This window comes from Anoplopoma fimbria, chromosome 21 (assembly GCF_027596085.1).
Source record: "Anoplopoma fimbria isolate UVic2021 breed Golden Eagle Sablefish chromosome 21, Afim_UVic_2022, whole genome shotgun sequence".
Classification (NCBI taxonomy): domain Eukaryota; kingdom Metazoa; phylum Chordata; class Actinopteri; order Perciformes; family Anoplopomatidae; genus Anoplopoma; species Anoplopoma fimbria.
In genome coordinates, this window is record NC_072469.1 from 10953727 (window position 1) to 10974019 (window position 20293).

Below are 20293 nucleotides of genomic sequence, written 5' to 3' on the forward strand. Positions count from 1 at the left end.
CCACTGCGTTAGATTCTCTTCTTGAATGCACTAGCGTTACACTCAAACAACCATTGGATGACCATGGCATAAGGCAATCTTAATGTCGATAGGAAGAAAGTGATAATAATATTGTAATGCTGTAATCAGTCATTCAAGGCTACTTTTACGAACCAGAACACAGTTGGAAGGAATTACAGCATACGGAGGAAGAAGAAAACACCACAGTTGAGATTCCGGTAAGGATAGCGATGCAGGGGACAAAACTAGGTGCGGCTGCGGTGTGAAGCGATGGATTCACTGGGCTGCAACAAATTTTACAGAGTCCAGTTTCTTATGGATGAAGTAGCTGAACTCAACCTATAGTGCTACAAGCTACACAGGCTACATGCTTTGTCTAATGCTACACCCAAACATATTAACAGGGGAGTGCTGGAGACATATTTAAGGGTCCTAAAAAGAAACTGGGGGGAAAAAAACAAAGCCAGCTTGTCAAATAGGATCTCTGAGCTTAGAGTAAGTATAATAGCATCAGTTTTTCGCTATTTACACAGCAACATTAAGTGTGACATCTTGCAATACGCATTTTTTATTTGTTCAGACTAGCTTAGCATAATCATTGCCCCAGTTGGGCCCCCGGCCGTGCTATCCGTTTTCCTAATGTTAGTAACTCTGAGCAGCTGTTTGTAGGAAGTTTATATTTCAGCAACTCCAGCTTAACTCCTTATCCAAAATAAAGTAAGTAGTATGCTTGCAAAAAATATATGTTTGGTAATTGTCATAAAAAACTATTAAACAAGAGAAACACATTTCATGAATGAAAAGTGGTTGTTATAATGCCTAAAGAAACAGGACACGATAATCCCAATTTTAATTTTATTTTAAAATTCTTCAGACAAGAGTTAAATTCCTGATATATGTAGTCATACCTGGCCAATAAAGTGTGTTTTGATTATTTATTTTTTGCAGACAATATTGCCTTAGCGGCTATCTTTATTTTCTTTGAGAAGATTCTACAGGGAGAGAGACTTGGGAGAGACATTTGTCTAGTTTAGCCGACCTGTGTTGGGCAGGCCATCACCTGATAGACAGTACAGCAAAACAAGTGGCTGCACTTGCAATTATTTATTTAATGCCTTTATCTAGTCAAGTGAAAACGAGCTTTGTAATCTTCAGGTGCTCGAGAAAGAACTTTGTTATCTCAAGAAAAAATGATAAAAGGCCTGTTTTCATGAGAAATCATACATTTGTTTCCTCTCATTAATTATAATGTCCATCAGAGATCAGGTGTGCCTAGCCAGCATGCTGGCGTCTTGACAACTGTAGCAATTAATTTAAGCTAGAAATGTTGGATCAATAATTGATCAACTCATTAGACTGTACTTAAATCAAGGTCTGAGACAGGCAGAAATAGCATTGTGTCTTTCTGTGAGGGATAAAATTCAGATCAGTCCTCGTCATTTAGGGAGAAGGCTAGCCCAACTGCAACTTCACGGGCAAGTGCACTTCAATAATCCTGCTAAAATTGTTCATCAATCACCATTGAGAGAACGAAGTGATCTTTAGGGACACCGAATTATGTGCTAGTAGTGCAGATTAGCATGACTGCGTGTTTCTCAAGACCTGGGCCGTTTCTCAATATGTGAACTTCTCTGTACTTGTGTCCTCGTGAACTTGTGAAACGTCATCAAGCGGCCCAAGTACTGTTCCAATACACAAGTTCGCATCAAGCCAAGTACGGTCCAGATACCCGGAAGTGTCCTCGCTCCGCCCATTATACCGAGGATGCATCGGAGTAGACTTGTGTGGACTTTGGACAGCCAAGTATCCCAGAATGCATTTCACCAGCAAACAAGAGACGACGATGGCGGAGACGACTCACAACTGTAAGTTATAACTGTCTAAATACTGCTGTTGTTGTGTAACGGAATTTAGTTTTAACATTTTTTTAAGCGAGAATGTAGTTGTTAAGACTTAAAATATGCGGTCAATTTATCAAGATAGAGCCTGTTTGAAAAAAGCGCCGACGTTTGTCGGAGATGAGAGGACCAGAGAGGAGACCGGGCGGTGGTGCTCATGCATCCCGCTGACAGCAGCCTGATCTCGGCTAGGCTCCTCCAGATGTGCCGCTCTGGTGTCTCTGTGGTTAAACATGAGATATAACTCGTTTGGGATATCTAACGAACAATCTTTGCTCTCTCAGTTTACATCTATTATTAGTTCCCGTGCAAACTGGTGTCATCACTTTACATATATACATACACATATTTTTCAACTTTAACTTTGCATGAAGTTAGAGCCCTGCCTTTGTACTTTTGACCGATTTTTTTGCAATATTTTATTCAAGGGACAACTGAGGAAACCCGGGCCCTCATTGCCTGGCGGGCAGCCAACGAGAGCCTCTTCACTGGCAGGAGGAATTCCTCCAAAAATGGATGGGAGTGAGTATTTATTTGAGTGCTTGTATCATTGCCTGTATGACTGGGTAAGGGATGGAGCCAGATTTGTGCTGTCTCCATCCATAATGATTCATATCTTATTGAAGAGGCAGTGTGTCACTCTGTGTCACTCTTTGTTTATGTTTTTGTTTTTTCCAGTGACTTTGTTACCACTTCTGGCCTGGCAATAACAGCCAAACAGGCCAAAAATAAGTGGAACAACCTTAAGGATAAGTACAAGGTAAGCTGCCTGTTGCTCTGCTCTGTATTACTGAGAGAGCCTTCAGTTTCACAGTGTAGTGATTAATACCCTCTTTTCAGGACCTTAGGGATCCCCCCACAGGCAAAGGGGTAGAGGCCGGTGGTGTGACTGCTGCCACCTGGCAGTGGTACAGTGACATGGATGCTGCACTCCGGGGGCTGCACTCCATAAGTCCGCCCCTGGTAGTTGCAGCAAACCTGACTGCCACTACAGGTGGCGCGGTCACACCAACGGCCTCTACCTCTTCTGCAGAGGAAGCAGGCCAGCCTCCAGCAAAGAGGCCCAGGAACAACCTCCTGGACTTCTTGAGAGAGCAGGCAGAGAAGGAAGAGGAGAGGGAGAGAAAGGCTGTAGAGAGAGAGGAGAAAAGTGAAAGGGAGGCAGCAGCTCGAGCAGAGCGATATCTGACTCTGTTCGAGAATCTTGTCAATAAGTTTTGATTTAAATGTGTTATTTTAATTGTAAATAAATATTGTTCAGTTTCAACCCAGGCAATTCATTCTTGAAGGCAATAGTGTATTGTATATATTTACAACAAAAGGAAAAGAATCACAAGGTCCTATATTTCAAAGTTTTATACAATTATTTACAGCCAGAAAAAGAACATATACAACATATAAACTACCCACAAACAAGTCGTTTTCCCCAGAAGAAACGATCATGAACGAATAATGGATTATTCTGATCTATCTATCTATCTATCTATCTATCTATCTATCTATCTATCTATCCATCCATCCATCCATCCATCCATCCATCCATCCATCCATCCTCTAGTGAGCATGACTACATCTGGAGAGGTTTACTGTCTAGATGTAGTCATGTTCACGCAGACACACAGGCAGTTCTCCTGGAGCAGAAAGCTGGGCAGCAAGCCTTCCTCGGACACTGTTCCCCGACAGCTCCCTCTGCATGACTTCTACAACATCCTCGCTGTCATCTGGTCCCCCCTCCTCCTCCTCCTCCTCCTCCTCCAGGATATCACCTGCTGCCACACACAAGTTGTGGAGGATGCAGCAGGCACCAATCACCTTCGGGGCGAACAGAGGCCGGATCTCCAGGGCCCTCAGGAAGATGGAGCGCCAGCGCATTTTCAGAATGCCAAAGGTGCGCTCAATAACATTACGTGCCTTTGCATGGTGCCTGTTGTACCGGGCTTCAACTTGGCCTGTTAATAAAATGCACATAGAAAATGTATGCTGTGTTTCAAAGTCACCAAATTTATTTATAAGGCACATTTAAAAACAGTTTTCACTGGCCAAAGTGCCGTACATGGTGCAAAGAGGCATATAAAGGAACACATACCACATACATAGACATAGATAAAACATATAAAATAAACGAGATATCACAAAAGGGGAGGAAAGGCCAGGGAAAAAAGGTGTGTTTTAAGCCTAGATTTAAAAATGGTGATGGAAGGAGCGTTTCTGACTGCAGGCGGCAGCTCGTTCCAAAGGCGGGGGGCAGCCACAGCAAAAGCCCTGTCACCCCTCTGTTTTAGCCTAGTGCGTGGAACGTGTAAGAGACCCAAGCTACCTGATCTAAGGGACCTGGGTGCTGAGTGGTGGTGGATGAGCTCTGTGATGTAGGGCGGAGCCAGGCCATTTAGGGCTTTAAAAACCATAAGTACGGTTTTAAAATGAATTCTGTGCTGGATGGGCAACCAGTGGAGGGATGCTAGGATGGGGGTTATATGATCCCGCTTTCTGGATCCAGTCAGCAGCCTTGCTGCGGAGCTCTGGACCAACTGAAGGCGAGAGAGGAGTGATTGAGGGAGTCCTAGGTAAAGGGAGTTGCAGTAATCCAGCCGTGATGTGATGAAGGCGTGTATTACTATTTCCAGATTGTGAAGTGATAAATGGGGTTTCATCTTGGCAATGACTCTGAGCTGGTAAAAACTGCTCTTGACCACAGCAGCAATTTGCTTGTCAAAGCAGAAGTTAGAATCAAAGATGACACCCAGGTTTCTGGAGTGGGATTTGACGTAGGGGAGAGAATACCTAAGTCGGCCGTGCGAGGGTTTTGGATTTGGAAGGTCCAAAAATAATGACTTCCGTTTTGTCATTATTAATTTGGAGGAAGTTACTACCCAGCCAAACTTTTACCTCCTCAAGGCAGTCAAGGAGGGTCTGGAGCGAGTCTGCAGATTTGAGAGGGAGATATAATTGCGAGTCATCAGCATAAAAGTGAAATGCAATGTTATGCTTCCTGATTATATTCCCTAGAGGGAGCATGTATAGGCAGAAGAGGACAGGGCCTAAAATTGACCCCTGGGGAACCCCACAGGACACAGGGGCAGAGGGTGAGGAGAACTGTCCGATAGACACTGTGAAAGATCTATTGGTGAGATAGGAGGAAAACCATTGAAGAGCTGTGCTACTAATACCAACCCACTGCTCTAGGCGCGACAAGAGGGTGTTGTGGTCGACAGTGTCGAAGGCGGCACTGAGGTCTAGTAAGATCAAAATGGCATTTTCTCCAGAGTCTAGAGTGAGGAGCAGGTCATTTGTTACTTTCAACAAGGCTGTCTCAGTGCTGTGACGTGATCTAAAACCTGATTGAAAGGGTTCTAAAATCTCGGCATGGTTTAAAAAGGGCAATAGTTGTGATAAAACCACCTTTTCCAGGATTTTTGAAATAAAAGGTAATTTAGAGATTGGACGGTAGTTTCTTGGACATTTTGCATCCAGGTTATGTTTTTTAAGCAGTGGCTGGACAACCGCCTGCTTAAAACTTGCAGGAACAAAACCCCTGGTCAGGCAAGAGTTGAGGATGACCTGAATACTTGGGCCGATGGAGTCAAAGACGTCTTTTATTATTTTGGAGGGGACAGCATCGTTAGGAGAAGTTGAGGGCTTCATGACCCTAACAATGTCCCTCAGTTCCTCTAGTGACACTGGTAGGAAATGGTCAAAAAGAGCTGAAGGCCTAACGCCTAAGTGATGCAGGAAGTGACTGGTGATGAGGGGGTGAAAGACTGCCTAATGTGATTGATTTTGTCAATAAAACATTTCATAAATGTCGTGCAGATGTCAGTGGATGGCTCGACTTGTGAGGCTTGTGGATTGATGATTGAGTTTAAAGTGCTAAAAAGGATTTTGGGACGATGGACGTGTTCACTGATAATATTGGAAAAGTGTATAACTCTAGCTGCTTTAGCTGCTGTTTGGAATGTTGCTAGAGAGCTCTTGAAAATTTGGAAAGAAACAGTGAGGTGATCTTTCTTCCACTTTCGCTCAGCTGTCCGACAGGCTCGCCTGAGAGAGCGGGTAGTGTCATCCAGCCATGGTTGTGATATGAGTTTGGGGCGTTTGAGCTTAAAGGGGGCAATGGAATCTAAGATTGCTGAGCATGAGGAGTTGAAAATACTCAGTAGTTCATCTGCACAAGGGGGGGGATCAGTAGTAGTTAAAATGGAAGTAGCAACATCACTAGCTAGAAAGCTATCTGCAAACTGTTCGGCAGTGAGAGGGCCTATGTAGCGTGCATAGCGATCAGGGGATTTGGCTGTGCATTGAGGATCAGAAATGTTAACATTGAATACAATAGGTTTGTGACAGATAAGTAAGCATCCTCAACATTAACATTATCAATGGACAGGCCATGGGATAAAATTAAGTCTAGGGTGTGCCCGAGTACATGAGTGGACTGATTAATATGTTGCATAAAGCCAAGAGAATCCAACAGGGCCTGCTTGTACATCGGACACCTTCTAAGTACAAGTGCGTCATGTACAGATCCTGTATTCCCTATGTACACATCGAAATGCGCCCTTGGCATCACAGATGCCCTGCAGTAGCACTGAGGGGAAAAGTTTTCTGTTAATATAGCTTTTCTTCTGTGGCTCTGCAGGAGGAACAATCTTGATGTGGCACCCGTCGATGGCACCGGCAGCACATCGGAATGCCTCATGGCCAGCAAGGCGAACAAAGCCAGCCCCCACCTCCTCCATCTCCTCTGGTTTGGGGAAATGAATGACTCTGTGGAGGATGGTCATCATTTCCTCCACGACGTTGTGGACGGTCCGGCAAACAGTGGCTAGTGGCATGGCAAAGATGTCTGCGGTAACTCTGTAGGAAGCTCCACAGGCAAGCCAGTACACTGTGACCAGGACCTCCATTTCATGGCTCCATCCATGGGCTTTTTGCCGGGGCAGCATCTGGACCAGCATGTTGATGCTGCTCCTGGATAGCCTGAAGGCTGGTTTCAAGTCCGCTCCAGTAAAGAACATGGCCAGGATAGGCACATGGTCATGCACTTGTGCATACCTTTGTGAGGGACTTTGGTCCTGTAAAAAAATAAATATATATATATATATATTTTTGGAATTGTTTATTACTTGTTATTTTTATCATGTATTATATTTATTGTTTATTTATGTTTTTACTATTTGATATTTATTAAACTGATGTGCATGGCACAGATGAAGTACAGGAAGGCTACTTCTGCACTGATGTATTGTGATGTTTGTGCTAACTGTACAAGGCCTGTCAGACTGAGTATCAGCCTCTTCATGTTGAGTACCAAGAAGACAAATGGCAGGTCTGTATGTGGAATGTGTGCTAATCCATCCAATATTAAACTAAAGTATCAAACCTCCCCTGAACTGGCCAGTTTATCAGGTAGGCCTAGATAAAGCTAGATAAAGCTAATGTAGTCTAATATAACAGTCCTGTATATACATGTTAACTTCAGCAAGGTTATAATGTTACTTTTTAATGCAAATCATGTATATGAAGGGTAGACTAAATATTAGAAACACCTCCCAGTATAACGTTACAGTTCAACAGCACCACAAACCAAGCTGACACAAAAAATAAATCACCACCTCTAAAACATTAAATACAGACTTTATACAATATTAAACTGCATTAGTTTTTAACCTAGGGGTGCCAAGTAAACTGTCAAGTCTACATATAGATGATAGTAGACAGGTTATAAAGCATAGGATGATTATACAAACGTACAAAGTTAGAGAGACAGGCTAATATGGCCCGTGTCCTCTCCATCCTCCTCCGCATCCTGGCTCTTCTTTGGCGAATTCTTCGCCTCAGTTGGGCAACCTCCTCTTCAGCTTCTCTATAAAGCGCACCGACAGCAACGGCAACCAGCCTCTGATCCATTTTGATACCTTAATAATTTTATCTAATTTTCTAATGTCTAATGTCTAATGTCTGATGTCTGATGTCTGATGTCTAATGTCTGATGTCTGATGTCTAATGTCGGATTTTGTTTGTCCTCATTCATTCGTTTGATCACCAGCGGCAACTTGTTTGATCACCAGCGGCAACCTGTTTGATCATCAGCGGCCACCCTAACCATAACAACCTTTATCCCGCCATTGGCGCTTTATTATATGCAGATGTAACACAAAATATATACATATTAATATTTTAATATTTTCTAAATGAAAACGAAAAAAGGTTGTGTTTTATATCATATTTCGTTTTATTGTCAATATATATGACTGAAGATAACGGGAGTAGGCGGGACCGACGAGCTGAGTTGGTGACGTCGTGACGTGACGTCATCAAGTTCGCTGCTGTTCCAATTGCAAAATGACCGTACTCGTCCTCCCGTCCTCAGGAGTTTGTACTCCCGAGTCGAACTATCCAAGTATGAACTTGCAAGTTTGCAAGTCCATACTTGACCGTACTTGGTATTGAGAAACGGCCCTTGTTTTCCAGGTTCAGTCATATGTTGCCACATAGGGTGTCGTAGTTCGTAAATATCCTGCAAAATTGTTTTGTATGACAGCCACGTTATCATGAACGAGGAAGTACAAAGAACGCATAAGCAAACACGGGGGCAGATGGGTCCAACAACCAGCAATATTTCAGCCATGAGACTGCTTTTTCGCTATTAATCAACATTGATTTAATGTCAGGTAACTTGCTAAAATGTAGTTACGGTACTTCTGTTGTTATATCAACCCAAACAACGATCTTTGCCTTAACTTAATTAAGTAGTTTTGTTGATCAAACCTAACAAAGTATTTTGCAATCTAATTCTAAACCCAAACTAAGTATTTCAAGATCTTTTCTTAAACCTAACCAAGTAGCTTTCTTGCCTAAATGGAGTAGTTTTCTCCTCCTGTCACTGCAGCTGTGTTACTTAGTGTCTGGGACAGTGTAGCCTGCAGTTGGTTGTTCTCTCTTTGCTGGGCCACGTAGATGTCTGCTTCTATCTGTCTCTCCTTTTACCTTATGGAGAGTCTCGGCTTCAGTGACCTTCGTTAACAAAAACTGGAGCTCCAGGTTAAAGGTCTTCAGATTAGACTCATTATGGATAGCCTCATTTAATTAGAGTTTTTATTTTAACTGCTCCACTTGAGTTCTTAAAGCTTCATTCTCCTCCTTGAGCTTGTTGGTCTCTTCAAACTTCTGTTCCCGATCTGCTGAAGCTGGAGCTCATGGACGCAAGACATGGCATGAGTGGGGTGTTGTGATGGTTCCCAAAGTGTTACCCTCTGTACAGGGCCCCTTGTCAGTTCAGTGACTTCAACATCCTGCTATGTAGCACCTGAAGGTGTACCTGCTGGTTGTGGTACACACTCCACCTCGCTTGCTGTGGAGCTTTTGGTAGGTCCCCTTTCTGTGTCTGGTCCTTTTTGGTGAGAAGGGTTTTGGTCCTGCTTGCAACACACACTTACCTCACCTGAGGTACTTTTAAAATGTTGCGGTAAGGGATCTGGTAGTGTCCAAAGCTTTTTCTGCTGTATGGGGCCCCTTTTAAAATCTTTGGCTTTAAGCTCACCAAATTAAATCTTAAATCAATGTTCTTTCAGAGAGGTGCAGTAGGTTGGAGTTGGATTCCAAAGTGTTTTCCTCTGGATAGGGACCCTTGTCAGGTCAGAGGCCTAACCAGTCTGCTGTAGTAGTACACCCTCAGATGATGGAGCTGCTAAGGAGCTTGTGGCATGTCCCTGTCTTTCTTTGGTACTTTTTGGTAAAATAAGTCATGGTTTGAGTCTCTGGAGGGTTTACCCCTGCAGACTCAGCACTGTTGTTCTTCAAGAGATCATACATACAACTTGTACCTCCTTCTACAACGATAGTGCATGTGCCCTCATCCTTATTTAGGACATATCCATCACTTACTTTTCCACTCAACACACAGCAAAGTTCTGATCTAAATTCTGCGTAGTCGTCGTTATCAAATGCCAGTTCAAAATAATAACTACAGGTGTGAGCCAAAGGTTGCTTTGTGAACTAAGACATGTCTGTGAATGTGACTTTAATGGTCTTAGATAGGAACAAGTCAGAGCTTAGCAGTACCAAAGGAACAGGCCAGGCTCCTTCTCCAATAGACCTTAGAATTGGCTTCCAACACCTTAGGATGAATGCTGGCTTTCGACAGATTTTCTTCAGTTGGGAGCACAGTGCAGTTGTGACTGCTGAGTTTGCTGAGGAGTTCTTATATCAGCCCCTTTGATGTTCTCAAGTGCCTCCATCAACACTTCCTTCTCAGTTTGGCTGATGAAGTTGAAGAAAGCATCCATTAGATTGACAGAGCATCTGTGAGGAATGGACTGGGAAGCACTGACATCAGAGTTACCAAAGGCCAAATAAAAGAAACAGCTATTATACAAACTGGGGATCTTGCAGGTGGTTCCACAGGTCTTTGTTGCATAAAATATATTTCAGAAATCAGTGAGGTAGTCCCTGAAGATCACAATCCCATCCTCAATCTTGCCATGCTCAAGCACACGCCTGAATGAGATATTAGGCTCTAGTTACTAGAGCCTAATATCTCATTATGTCTTTACAGTCTAGAGTCTAATGTCTTGTCTGTAAATGCTTCAACCATCTCTATAACACAGTGTACTTGGCGGATCACAATGATTTGCTTCTCAACTACATTCTCTCAATTTCCAAAGAATTCACTTGCAATTGTGCTGGTGGTAACATGGTCACAATCCACTATGGGAATAACTTGTTCACGATCTAAGCTACCACTGTTTTTATTTGAAAGTCAAAGACTTGCCTGTTACTGGTCACATTGTCTTGTAGTTGTGAGTTTAAAGCACAAGTGCGAATGACTGAATGAGTCATTGATTTCATGTGAATAATACATTTAATCCCAGGATATTAAATATATAAACATAACCATTAACCCTTGGCAGTTGTTTATCATGATTGTTCAAATCATATCCTTTTCGTCTGATTTAATAGAGGAAATGGCAGTTTTTTTCCCCCCTTTACGTCCTTGGTTTTGCACAAAATATAGTGTTCCTAATCCTCTAGTTTGAAATGGAGACTATACACTCTGAGGTTTTGTAGACTTTTTTTATTTTGTTTATTTTGGATCATTCACAGCTCTGTTATCTCTTTGACTGCTGCATTGTGACTAGTGTCAGCTGCTTCATGCAGATGAGCCGTGGCGTGCAAAGGAGTGGTCTAAATAGCCCATTAGAGGATACAGAACAATCCTGTCTGATCTAAGGGTAACTGGGACATGTTTGCTTTGCCATAATTCTGGTCATCGCCAACGTAGAAGCTATGGTGAGGGTCAGGTCAGGAGAGCCGTCCCAGCCTTGGCTGGCTTAGAGGAGAGAGTCCTGTGCTAAGTGGCCATACGGAGAAAGTGGAGGGTGGCAGCAAGATTTTGTTTTTGTTGCTGCACACTGGTGCAAACTTTCAGAGAAGCAAGCATAACCTGATCCAGATGATGATCATGATGAAACACATTTATGCCATTATTATTATTGATGACCATATTTAACATAAATCTGAATTTCATGGTTTAAAAAGACTCAAAATGCGTTATACTGTTTTAAATCAGCCTTAATCTTGCAAAACCAATTCTAAGATACAGTCGACCATTTCGGACTGAGCTACGTGGTGAAATCGAGAAATGTTATTCCCTTCTAATCAAACCGGGGTGTAATTCTTGTCTCATTTGAGTGCCCCAGGCCATTTCTCTATTTTCCAAGCTTCTGTCACGTTTGTTGACCCTGCGTTGCATCATGTGAAAGAGGGCGTAGTTTCATCTCAACTTTTCAACATTGTTGCATTTCTTTTATGCTCAGACCTGGGGGTGAAGTTCCACTTCAAGTGTTTTGCAGGGTCTTATTTGATTTAAGGGGATCCATTTGATTTAGATCAAGTTCATACATGTATAAGATTAAGTGCATACAAGCGTACGGCAAACAGCGCCTGAATTGGCTGAGAAAGCCCTGACGTAAGGTGTTTGCTGTCAGTGTGTGTTTCTGTCTGTGACAAACTAAATGAATGAAGTATAAACCAGCATATCTTGATAGACAGCCCACACTTTTAGAAGAGGCAGGAGAGAATCTGAAATTTGATGTTTTGTACAGGCTTTTAGGGACCACGTTTACACAGAAATAGTACGTAATGTCTCAAATGGTCTGCAGTTTAGTTTGGGTGAACAGTTGGGCATATAATGATTCTTATTGCTGAAGTCAGTGGAATAAGGAACTGTTCCACTTGTGTATTCATATGTTGCTGCATATTGTTAAGGGTATATGGACTGGAATTATATATTCCAACACAGTAAGCACTTCAGAAGCTATTTCAGCTGCCGCTCTCACAAATTCTGATCTTCAACTATACACAGGGGACTGGAAAAGAACACATTTCTACTTCTTGTATTTAAAGTTAGCATTGAAGTAAATCAAGTGTAGACCTATTCCATTCTGTTGGCTACTGTTCATCTTAAGCTGCTAATTGTGTTGATAACCGCTATGAATTCCTTGTGTATTACTGTTTCTTTCTCTTACTTTTTTGAGTACCATGATGAAGCTGTTCTTCAATACCCTAAGTTGGACGTTTCCAATGCCCAATCACCCATACAGATGCCCCATTATTGAGCAGCAAACCTAGCTTTCAGCATGGCTATCATTCAGCTCATATTACAGTAAAAAGTAAAACCTGCCCAACACTCCATTCCCGTGGGCTAGAAATAATCCTCTGATATGATGAACTATCGCTATGCTTAATTGGTTTGAATAGAACACAGTACAAACCTAAGCTTTTGAGGACACAGCCATTTCGTTTAAGAGACCACAAGATTTTGGTCCAGACAACACAGATGTAAACTTGTTATATACCTTAAACTGCAGCTAAGATAATGATGAAGCAACAACCCTACTAAGTTGAATAAATCATAATGTTAAAAAAAGCCAAAGAGAAACCTCACTCTACAGTTCCCCTCAGCTCAACAGAGCCTCTTAGTGTCTTCCAGATGTCTGGCCTTGGTAAGGACTGTTGTTTGCCTGTCATCATTTCGAGGCTGACTTTAACAGAGTAAGGCAGAGCACACTCCTCTAGGGGTGTAAGGTTAGAGTCTCTATTTTTTGGACAGTAGTTCAAAGATCTACCCATCATGGTCTTCCACCTCCACATTTGTGCAGCCAAGTCTCTTATTACTTGGTGCTTATAGATGATCCTGCCTACAAACTTTATGAACTGCACTGAGTTTAATACATTATTTGCATGTCATGAATGAACTTGCCTAGTTGGCACTAAGTTATTCCCTTTGCTTAATTGGTAAAGTAAACAATATAATATGAACACATTGTTTATTTGTGTTCAAATTCTCAGAGAATTCTTCTTGTAGAAACATATAAGTGCCATAAACAGGAGAGAGCTACATTTAGGTGCGGCAATCAAACCTTGCAAGTTATTTACTTTACTATGACATTTTCTGCAAGTTTCACATGAGTTAACCTCTATCAGGAAACTGATCCTGTACCTCTATTAGGAATCTTCCTGATAGAGGTACAGGAAGTTTCCTTTTCATTCCCCTCTGCTGAGGTATTTAAAGTCTGCCTGCCCCTACCAATAAGACTGCAAAAAGGAAATGTGGACATTTGCATCGGCGTCGGTCGGTATGGAAAAAAACACAGACACTGGAATGATGGAGAGCGCATGTAACAGCAACATGAATGTAGAGCTTCATATGTCTATGCAGGTACTCAGAGAACGGACTTACACACGTGTGTTGCATCAAGGTAACTTGTATTAATCTGCCCTGTATTTCTTGCAGCAGCAGTTATCTAATACAGCCTTTCTCAAACTTTTTTCAGCCAGGGCACCTTTCAAAAGTGCATAAAATCTCAAGGCACCCCAGTGTAAAATATGATTAAAAACGACACTGCATAGCCTAAACGTAAATGCAAATGTCCTGTTTATTTAGACAGGACAGTAATGAACAGAGCATAATACAACTGTAAATATTAATAATAATAACAACTTCATAGCAACTTTATAGCACCTTTAAAAACACAGGTTTACTAAGTGCTTCACAAAACAATAAATCAGAGACACAAATGCCATAAAACCATAAGAGGTGGACCGCCCAAGCTATACAGCAACACAGGCAATACAAGAACCCAACAAATTGAGACCAGGAGAACTCAAATGAAGTGCAGAGATAGCAGGAATGTTTTTCCATCATAGTGCTTGTTTCCATCCGTGCCATACGCGCACGCACACACACACACACACACACACACGCACACGCACGCACACGCACACGCAAACAATAATCCGCAATGAGAGAGGGAGAGAGGTCCACATTCGCGCATGCAGCGCGCATACGCACACAAATAAGCCGCAATTGAGAGAGAGAGGGGGTGTGACTCACAATCAATGAGAGACGTGAGCCTGGTGCGACGCACACAACCGGCCTATCCTGGCAGGGATGGATGAGAGGCAGACACGGAGCTCCTGGTCCACAGTCCTCAGTCGCTCCCTGTACTTGTTCTTGATGTATGTCAGGCTTGAAAAGCTCAGTTCGCACAGATAAGTTGTGGAGAAGGGAAGCAAAATAGCAACAGCGCTACTTGAAGCCACTGGATACTCTTTTTCCACTGATATCCAAAACCTGTCCAATTCCATGTCACCAAATCTCATTTTCAATGTGCGGTCTTCCCTGATCTCCATCAGTTGCTCCTGTGTTGGCAGTGGCCAGTCCGTTGCGCTCTCCAGTGCGCGTGAACTCCATGGATCACGGACCCAGTCAAACTGTGCATAACACTCCGATGGAAAATAATGATTAAATCGCTCGTCAAGAGATTTCAGATGCTGGGCTATGAGGTCAGAAAGCGTGCTGCTGTTTACATGCACATTGCACAGGGGAAACATATCCAGCCTGCCCTGTTCCACAAAGGAACGCCAGAGTGTGAGCTTAGATCTGAAGCCACGCAGTTTGTCAGACGAGGAGAGGAGGTTTTCTTCTTTGCCTTGCATTTTAATGTTCAGCTCATTGAGGTGCTTGAAGATGTCAGCCAAATACGCGAGTTTTACGCACCATTGCTCATCTGCGAGCAGCTCTGCATATGCAGATTTCTCTTCTGTCAAGAAGACTCTGAGTTCTTCTCTTAACTCGTACAATCGGCCCAAAACCTTCCCCCGTGACAGCCAGCGGACTGACGTGTGTAGCAACAAGCTCTGATGCTCTGCCCCCATTTCCTTGCACAGAATCGAAAACAGGCGGCTCTTTAACGGGCGCGCTTTTATGAAATTAACAATGTCCACTGCTCTGTCAAGTACGTCCGAAAGTTCTTTTGGGAGCGTCTTTGCAGCAAGTGCCTCTCTGTGAAGGAAGCAGTGGGTTGTGCGGATGTCAGGGTTTTGCTGTTTGGCCCTGCTAATGAAACCTTTGGCACAGCCCGTCATTGCAGCCGCACCATCCGTACAGATACTAATACAGTTCTTCCAACTCAATCCTCCCTTTTCAAGATACTCATTTGTCACACGATAAATTTCTTCTCCTGTCGTTTTGTTTGGCAGCGGTTTGCAAAATAGAAAATTCTCTCTAATACGGTCCCCATCCACAAACCGAACATTTGCCAGGAGCTGAGCGTGCCCACTCACGTCTGTTGACTCATCAAGTTGTAAAGAAAAATGTCCACTTGTCTTGATTTTCCCCAAAACGGCAGCTTCAATATCCACAGACATGTCATTGATTCGCCTCCCTATTGTACAATCCGACAGCGGGACCTTTGAAATTTCTTTTGCAGCTTGAGGCCCTAGCATTTTGTTTACAATTGCTGTACAGGCTGGCATAATTACAGTCTCTGCAATAGTGTGGGGCGTCTTTGTTTTAGCTACTATTTCAGCTACGAGGTAGCTAGCTTCCAGTGCCTTCTCCGAGACTTTTGCAGATTTAATCATCATTTGTTCTTGACGGCTGTGTTGACTTTTCATTCGAACAAAATATTCAGCATCCTTGTCAGCAAGTGATGGATGATTAGTGGTCAGGTGTCTTTTAAGTTTGCTCGGAACCATCCCTTGGTTTGACAGTTTCATCCCACATATTAGACACAAAGGGAGAGGGCATGCTTCATCCCCAGTACTGATGAAGCCAAGTTTGAGGTAATTGTCGTTGTATGTTCTCTTTTTAGCCTTATCTACCTTTGCGACCTTTGGTGCAGACTCAGAGCTGGTGGACGAAGGCTCGCATGAAGTAGTAGGCTGAGGCTCCATTTCACAGTCAATCATGTCTGGTTCTTGTGGGGCTTTTCTTTTTAAAAAACGATCCATGATGCTTGTTCCTTGCTCTTTGTGAAATGTATTTTCGCGGTTAAATTATAAAACAATGTGCTGTGTGCTGCGCTGTCACGCTGACACCGGTGGGGACGTCACGTTACGTGAGACAGATTTTTATGGTTAATTTTATATATTTGTTTAACTAAAATGACTTTACAATTTTATTAATCCATTCATATGTAAGAAAGAATGTATTTATGTATTCAATATATACATATATGTCATATATGAAATGTCAGATTATTATTTTTTTAATTAAATGTCAGAATACGTAATTTTTTGCCGCGGTACCCACTTTGAGAAAGGCTGATCTAATATACAGGTGCATCTCAATAAATTAGAATATCATGGAAAAGTTCGTTTATTTCGATAATTCAATTCAAAAAGTGAAACTCATATATTATATAGATTCATTACACACAGAGTGAAATATTTCAAGCGTTTATTTCTTTTAATTTTGATGATTATGGATTACAGCTAATGAAAACCCAAAATTCAGTATCTCAGAAAATTAGAATATTACATAAGACCAATAATACAAAGGATTTTAAAACAGAAATGTCAGCCTACTGAAAAGTATGTTCATATATATATGCACTCAATACTTGGTCGGGGCTCCTTTTGCATGAATTACTGCATCAATACGGCGTGGCATGGAGGCGATAAGCCTGTGGCACTGCTGAGGTGTTATGGAAGCCCAGGTTGCTTTGATAGCGGCCTTCAGCTCGTCTGCATTGTTGGGTCTGGTGTCTCTCATCTTCCTCTTGACAATACCCAACAGATTCTCTATGGGGTTCAGGTCAAGCGAGTTTGCTGGCCAATCAAGCACAGTGATACCATGGTCATTAAACCAGGTATTGGTACTTTTGAAAGTGTGGGCAGGTGCCAAGTCCTGCTGGAAAATGAAATCAGCTTCTCCATAAAGCTTGTCAAAGGAAGCATGAAGTGCTCTAAAATTTCCTGGTAGACCAAAACCAGGTGAAGACACTTTGGACTGGTTCAAAACCAGCAGTGACATGAGCTCCACAAATCATCAGCCCATGTCCTGGATACTGTGGAACTTGATGCACTTCCAGCCTCAGTCCACTCCTTGTGAATCTCCCCATTAATGTTGCTTCACAATCCTTCCTCAAGGCTGCAGTTATCCCTGTTGCTTGTGCATTTTTTCTACCACACTTTTTCCTTCCACTCAACTTTCTATGAATATGCTTGGATACAGCACTCTGTGAACAGCCAGCGTCTTTAGCAATGACCTTTTGGACTTACACTTTGTGGAGGGTGTCAATGACTGTTTGGAATAATTTATTGAGATGCACTTCTGTATATGCTCTATTAATTAGTTAAGACCATTTAAATGTGCAGAATTGAAACCAAACTTTTCCATGTGTTTTTTATTGAGATGTTAATTAAGGTGCTGATTAGAGTAAGAATAAAGAGTATCGAATGCTGAATTTTTTTGAACCTCAAATATATTCACCTCCCAAAACCACTATCTCTCTGAACTTTTAGCTCCTGATTCATTTATTATTTATTTTATTTTTTACAAATGTAAAGGAAAGCTGGAAAATGGGATTTTTTCTTGGGATGAATTTGACAATGGGAACCTGGCATGTACCATTGTAAGTGACTATATTTATTTCCCAACATTTACTGTCTTGGGATATCAGCTGTGGCCAAGAAGAGGTCAGAAGAGTGCAAACCTTCATTATGTACAAATAGAACAGTAAAGAGAGTGGTCTTACCACCTCCACTCTAAAATATTTATTGTTTTAGTGAGGTTGCAGCTAATTCATACATCAGAGGTTTGGTAAGCATGTTAAAGAAAGAAGGTAATGCCTTCATTGCATATTGTACAGTGTATCATTGTGGGAGTAGGTGCATAGGGTGTTGTAATACAGAAAGGTTTATTGCCAGTTTAGATTGTCAGGAACTGAGAGTATTGGCTGATTGCAATGAGCAACTATTTAGAGACCAGAAAGTTCCTCAAGCTGTCTACAAGTCTTCTGTGAACTCATCCGTGAACTGTCCAGCACAGGCTCTCTCTCTCTCTCTTTCAGGAGAATTACACCTTTCAAGGTCCAGAAAGTTGTAAATGATCTAAAAGTGATTAGTTGTCATGGGTTAGATGGTATTGGAACCAAATTTCTCAAATGACCATCCCACATGTACCCCCTTTTTATCTGCTTGTGAATTATCTGCCATATGGGAATGTTTGCGATCACTCCCTTGCACAAAAGGGGCGATGTACTTGAACCTAATAATTATAGACCATTTTCAAATAGTTAAATAGTCCATAAACCAATTGTTGCCACCCAAGCAACCAGAAAGAGCTTGAGGCTTTGAGGCAAATTTTATAATTGGGCCAAACTGTGGAATTAACACAGTAACACAGCAAAATATGCACTGGTAGTCCATATTGATTAATCTAGTAATGCATACTGTAGAAACCCTGATTCAAACCTATTGCCTTTTGGAAATCTTGAAAACTCTCCACACAGATTCCAGCTGCTGTGGAGGCTGAATGTTCAGCATGCTGCCGCTCAGCTGAGATTTGTGCAGGAAAAGAAAAGAGAAGTTAATGAAAACACTGAATGGCCTTCATTATCAAACAAAGGAGCAGACAACCAAGCAAACCAATTTATTCTGGTTGTGCTCAGCACATATAACGCAAAATCAATATTCTCCAAACAAAGAACGGCACACACTATCCCTGCTGTGCAATTATGTAAGTCAAATGCAATCATTGGGCAATTGCCTGTGTCCACTTTTCCTACATGAAAAAAAAACTGACATTGTTTAGTAGTTTTACACAAATTATTCAAGACAAACCTATACAATAAGGACCATTTTACTAACATATTGCAAACATGGTAGTTAATGACTGCATTTAAGAAAAGTACCGGGCTGAGCATAGTATAAATAACAACTGTACAATAAAAATCAAATAACCAATACAATTCATCGAACTAATTGTACCTCTGTGAAGCCTTAAATGTTTAGTTTTTGTTGAGGTTAGCAAAGATGGCTGGCGTTATGTCTGGCACCACATGTCGCAGCGTACCCCAAAGATCAGACAAGATTTGCTGGATGGTCCCATACCCTCCTTGGGACATTTCGGACCACTACTCCAGAGTGCCATGGCTCATCTTTACGAAGCAGCAGAGGAAGCAGAGAGGGTAAGGGAACACACTTCCTGGAACAAAGCTGCACCTCAGCCGGAGCAACACAAACAATTAGTCGCTTGCTCCAACAACAGGCGCCCTCAAGCTGCTGCACCTCAACATGCTCCGCCTCCAGTGTCTGCTACTACCCTACTGGGTTATCCTCCTCCGACGGTAGTGGTCCAATTGGTTCACCTCCATCTTCTTGAGAGATGCCTATTTCCACATTCTGGGCCTTTCCAAGCACAGAACGTACCTGTTTCTCCTTCTGGGGAATACAAAACCAGTACAAGTGGATATCATTTGGCTATTCTCTTGCTCTGTTTACTTTCTTGGAGTGTATTGAAACAAGCACTGGGGCCATTTTGCAGGAAAAGGATCATGATTTTGTCCAACTTAGACAATCCCCTCTTTATGGCCCTCTACCTGGAGAAAGCTACACTCCACACAGTGGAAGTCATACAGCACCTTCAAACACTTTGTTTTCCAAAAACTGTCAGAAGAGCTCTCCACTAAACTCAGTGTTGTCACATCATGCTTCCCACAGAGTGGTTACGGCACTGTCATGATGTGTCTGCTAGGTACGAGGGCAGCAAGCCATCTGATTGTCCACCTGGGATTCCTCAACAGGAGATAAATCGAGAGGTGGTTCTGCCTCCTATGCCTCGATCTGCCCTCACTGCAGTCTGACCTGGCACACTAGAAAACCCCCTGTGTTCTGTCGTCGGGGGTTCCCCTCAGTAGACCAATGTCACACACATCAGTGTACACAGGTGATGCCTTCTTTCTGCGAGATGATTCTTATGCCGTGTTCACACCAAAAGCAAATTTTTTTGCGCGTTTAGTTTACATGTAAAGTCAATGCACAGACGCGAGTAGACGCGAACTCAAGCCTGGCGGCACGAATCACGCGAAATTCACCTCATTCGCGCGAGT

General features: G+C 42.4%; 1 long non-coding RNA gene across 1 annotated transcript; it reads left to right on the top strand.

Moving 5' to 3' along the window:
* The first annotated feature begins 1831 nt into the window (after positions 1–1831).
* LOC129110765 (uncharacterized) lies at positions 1832–2624 on the top strand. The gene is made up of 3 exons (XR_008532289.1): positions 1832–1865; positions 2327–2420; positions 2577–2624. It is a non-coding gene; the product is annotated as an uncharacterized LOC129110765 (long non-coding RNA).
* Positions 2625–20293: the final 17669 nt, after the last annotated feature.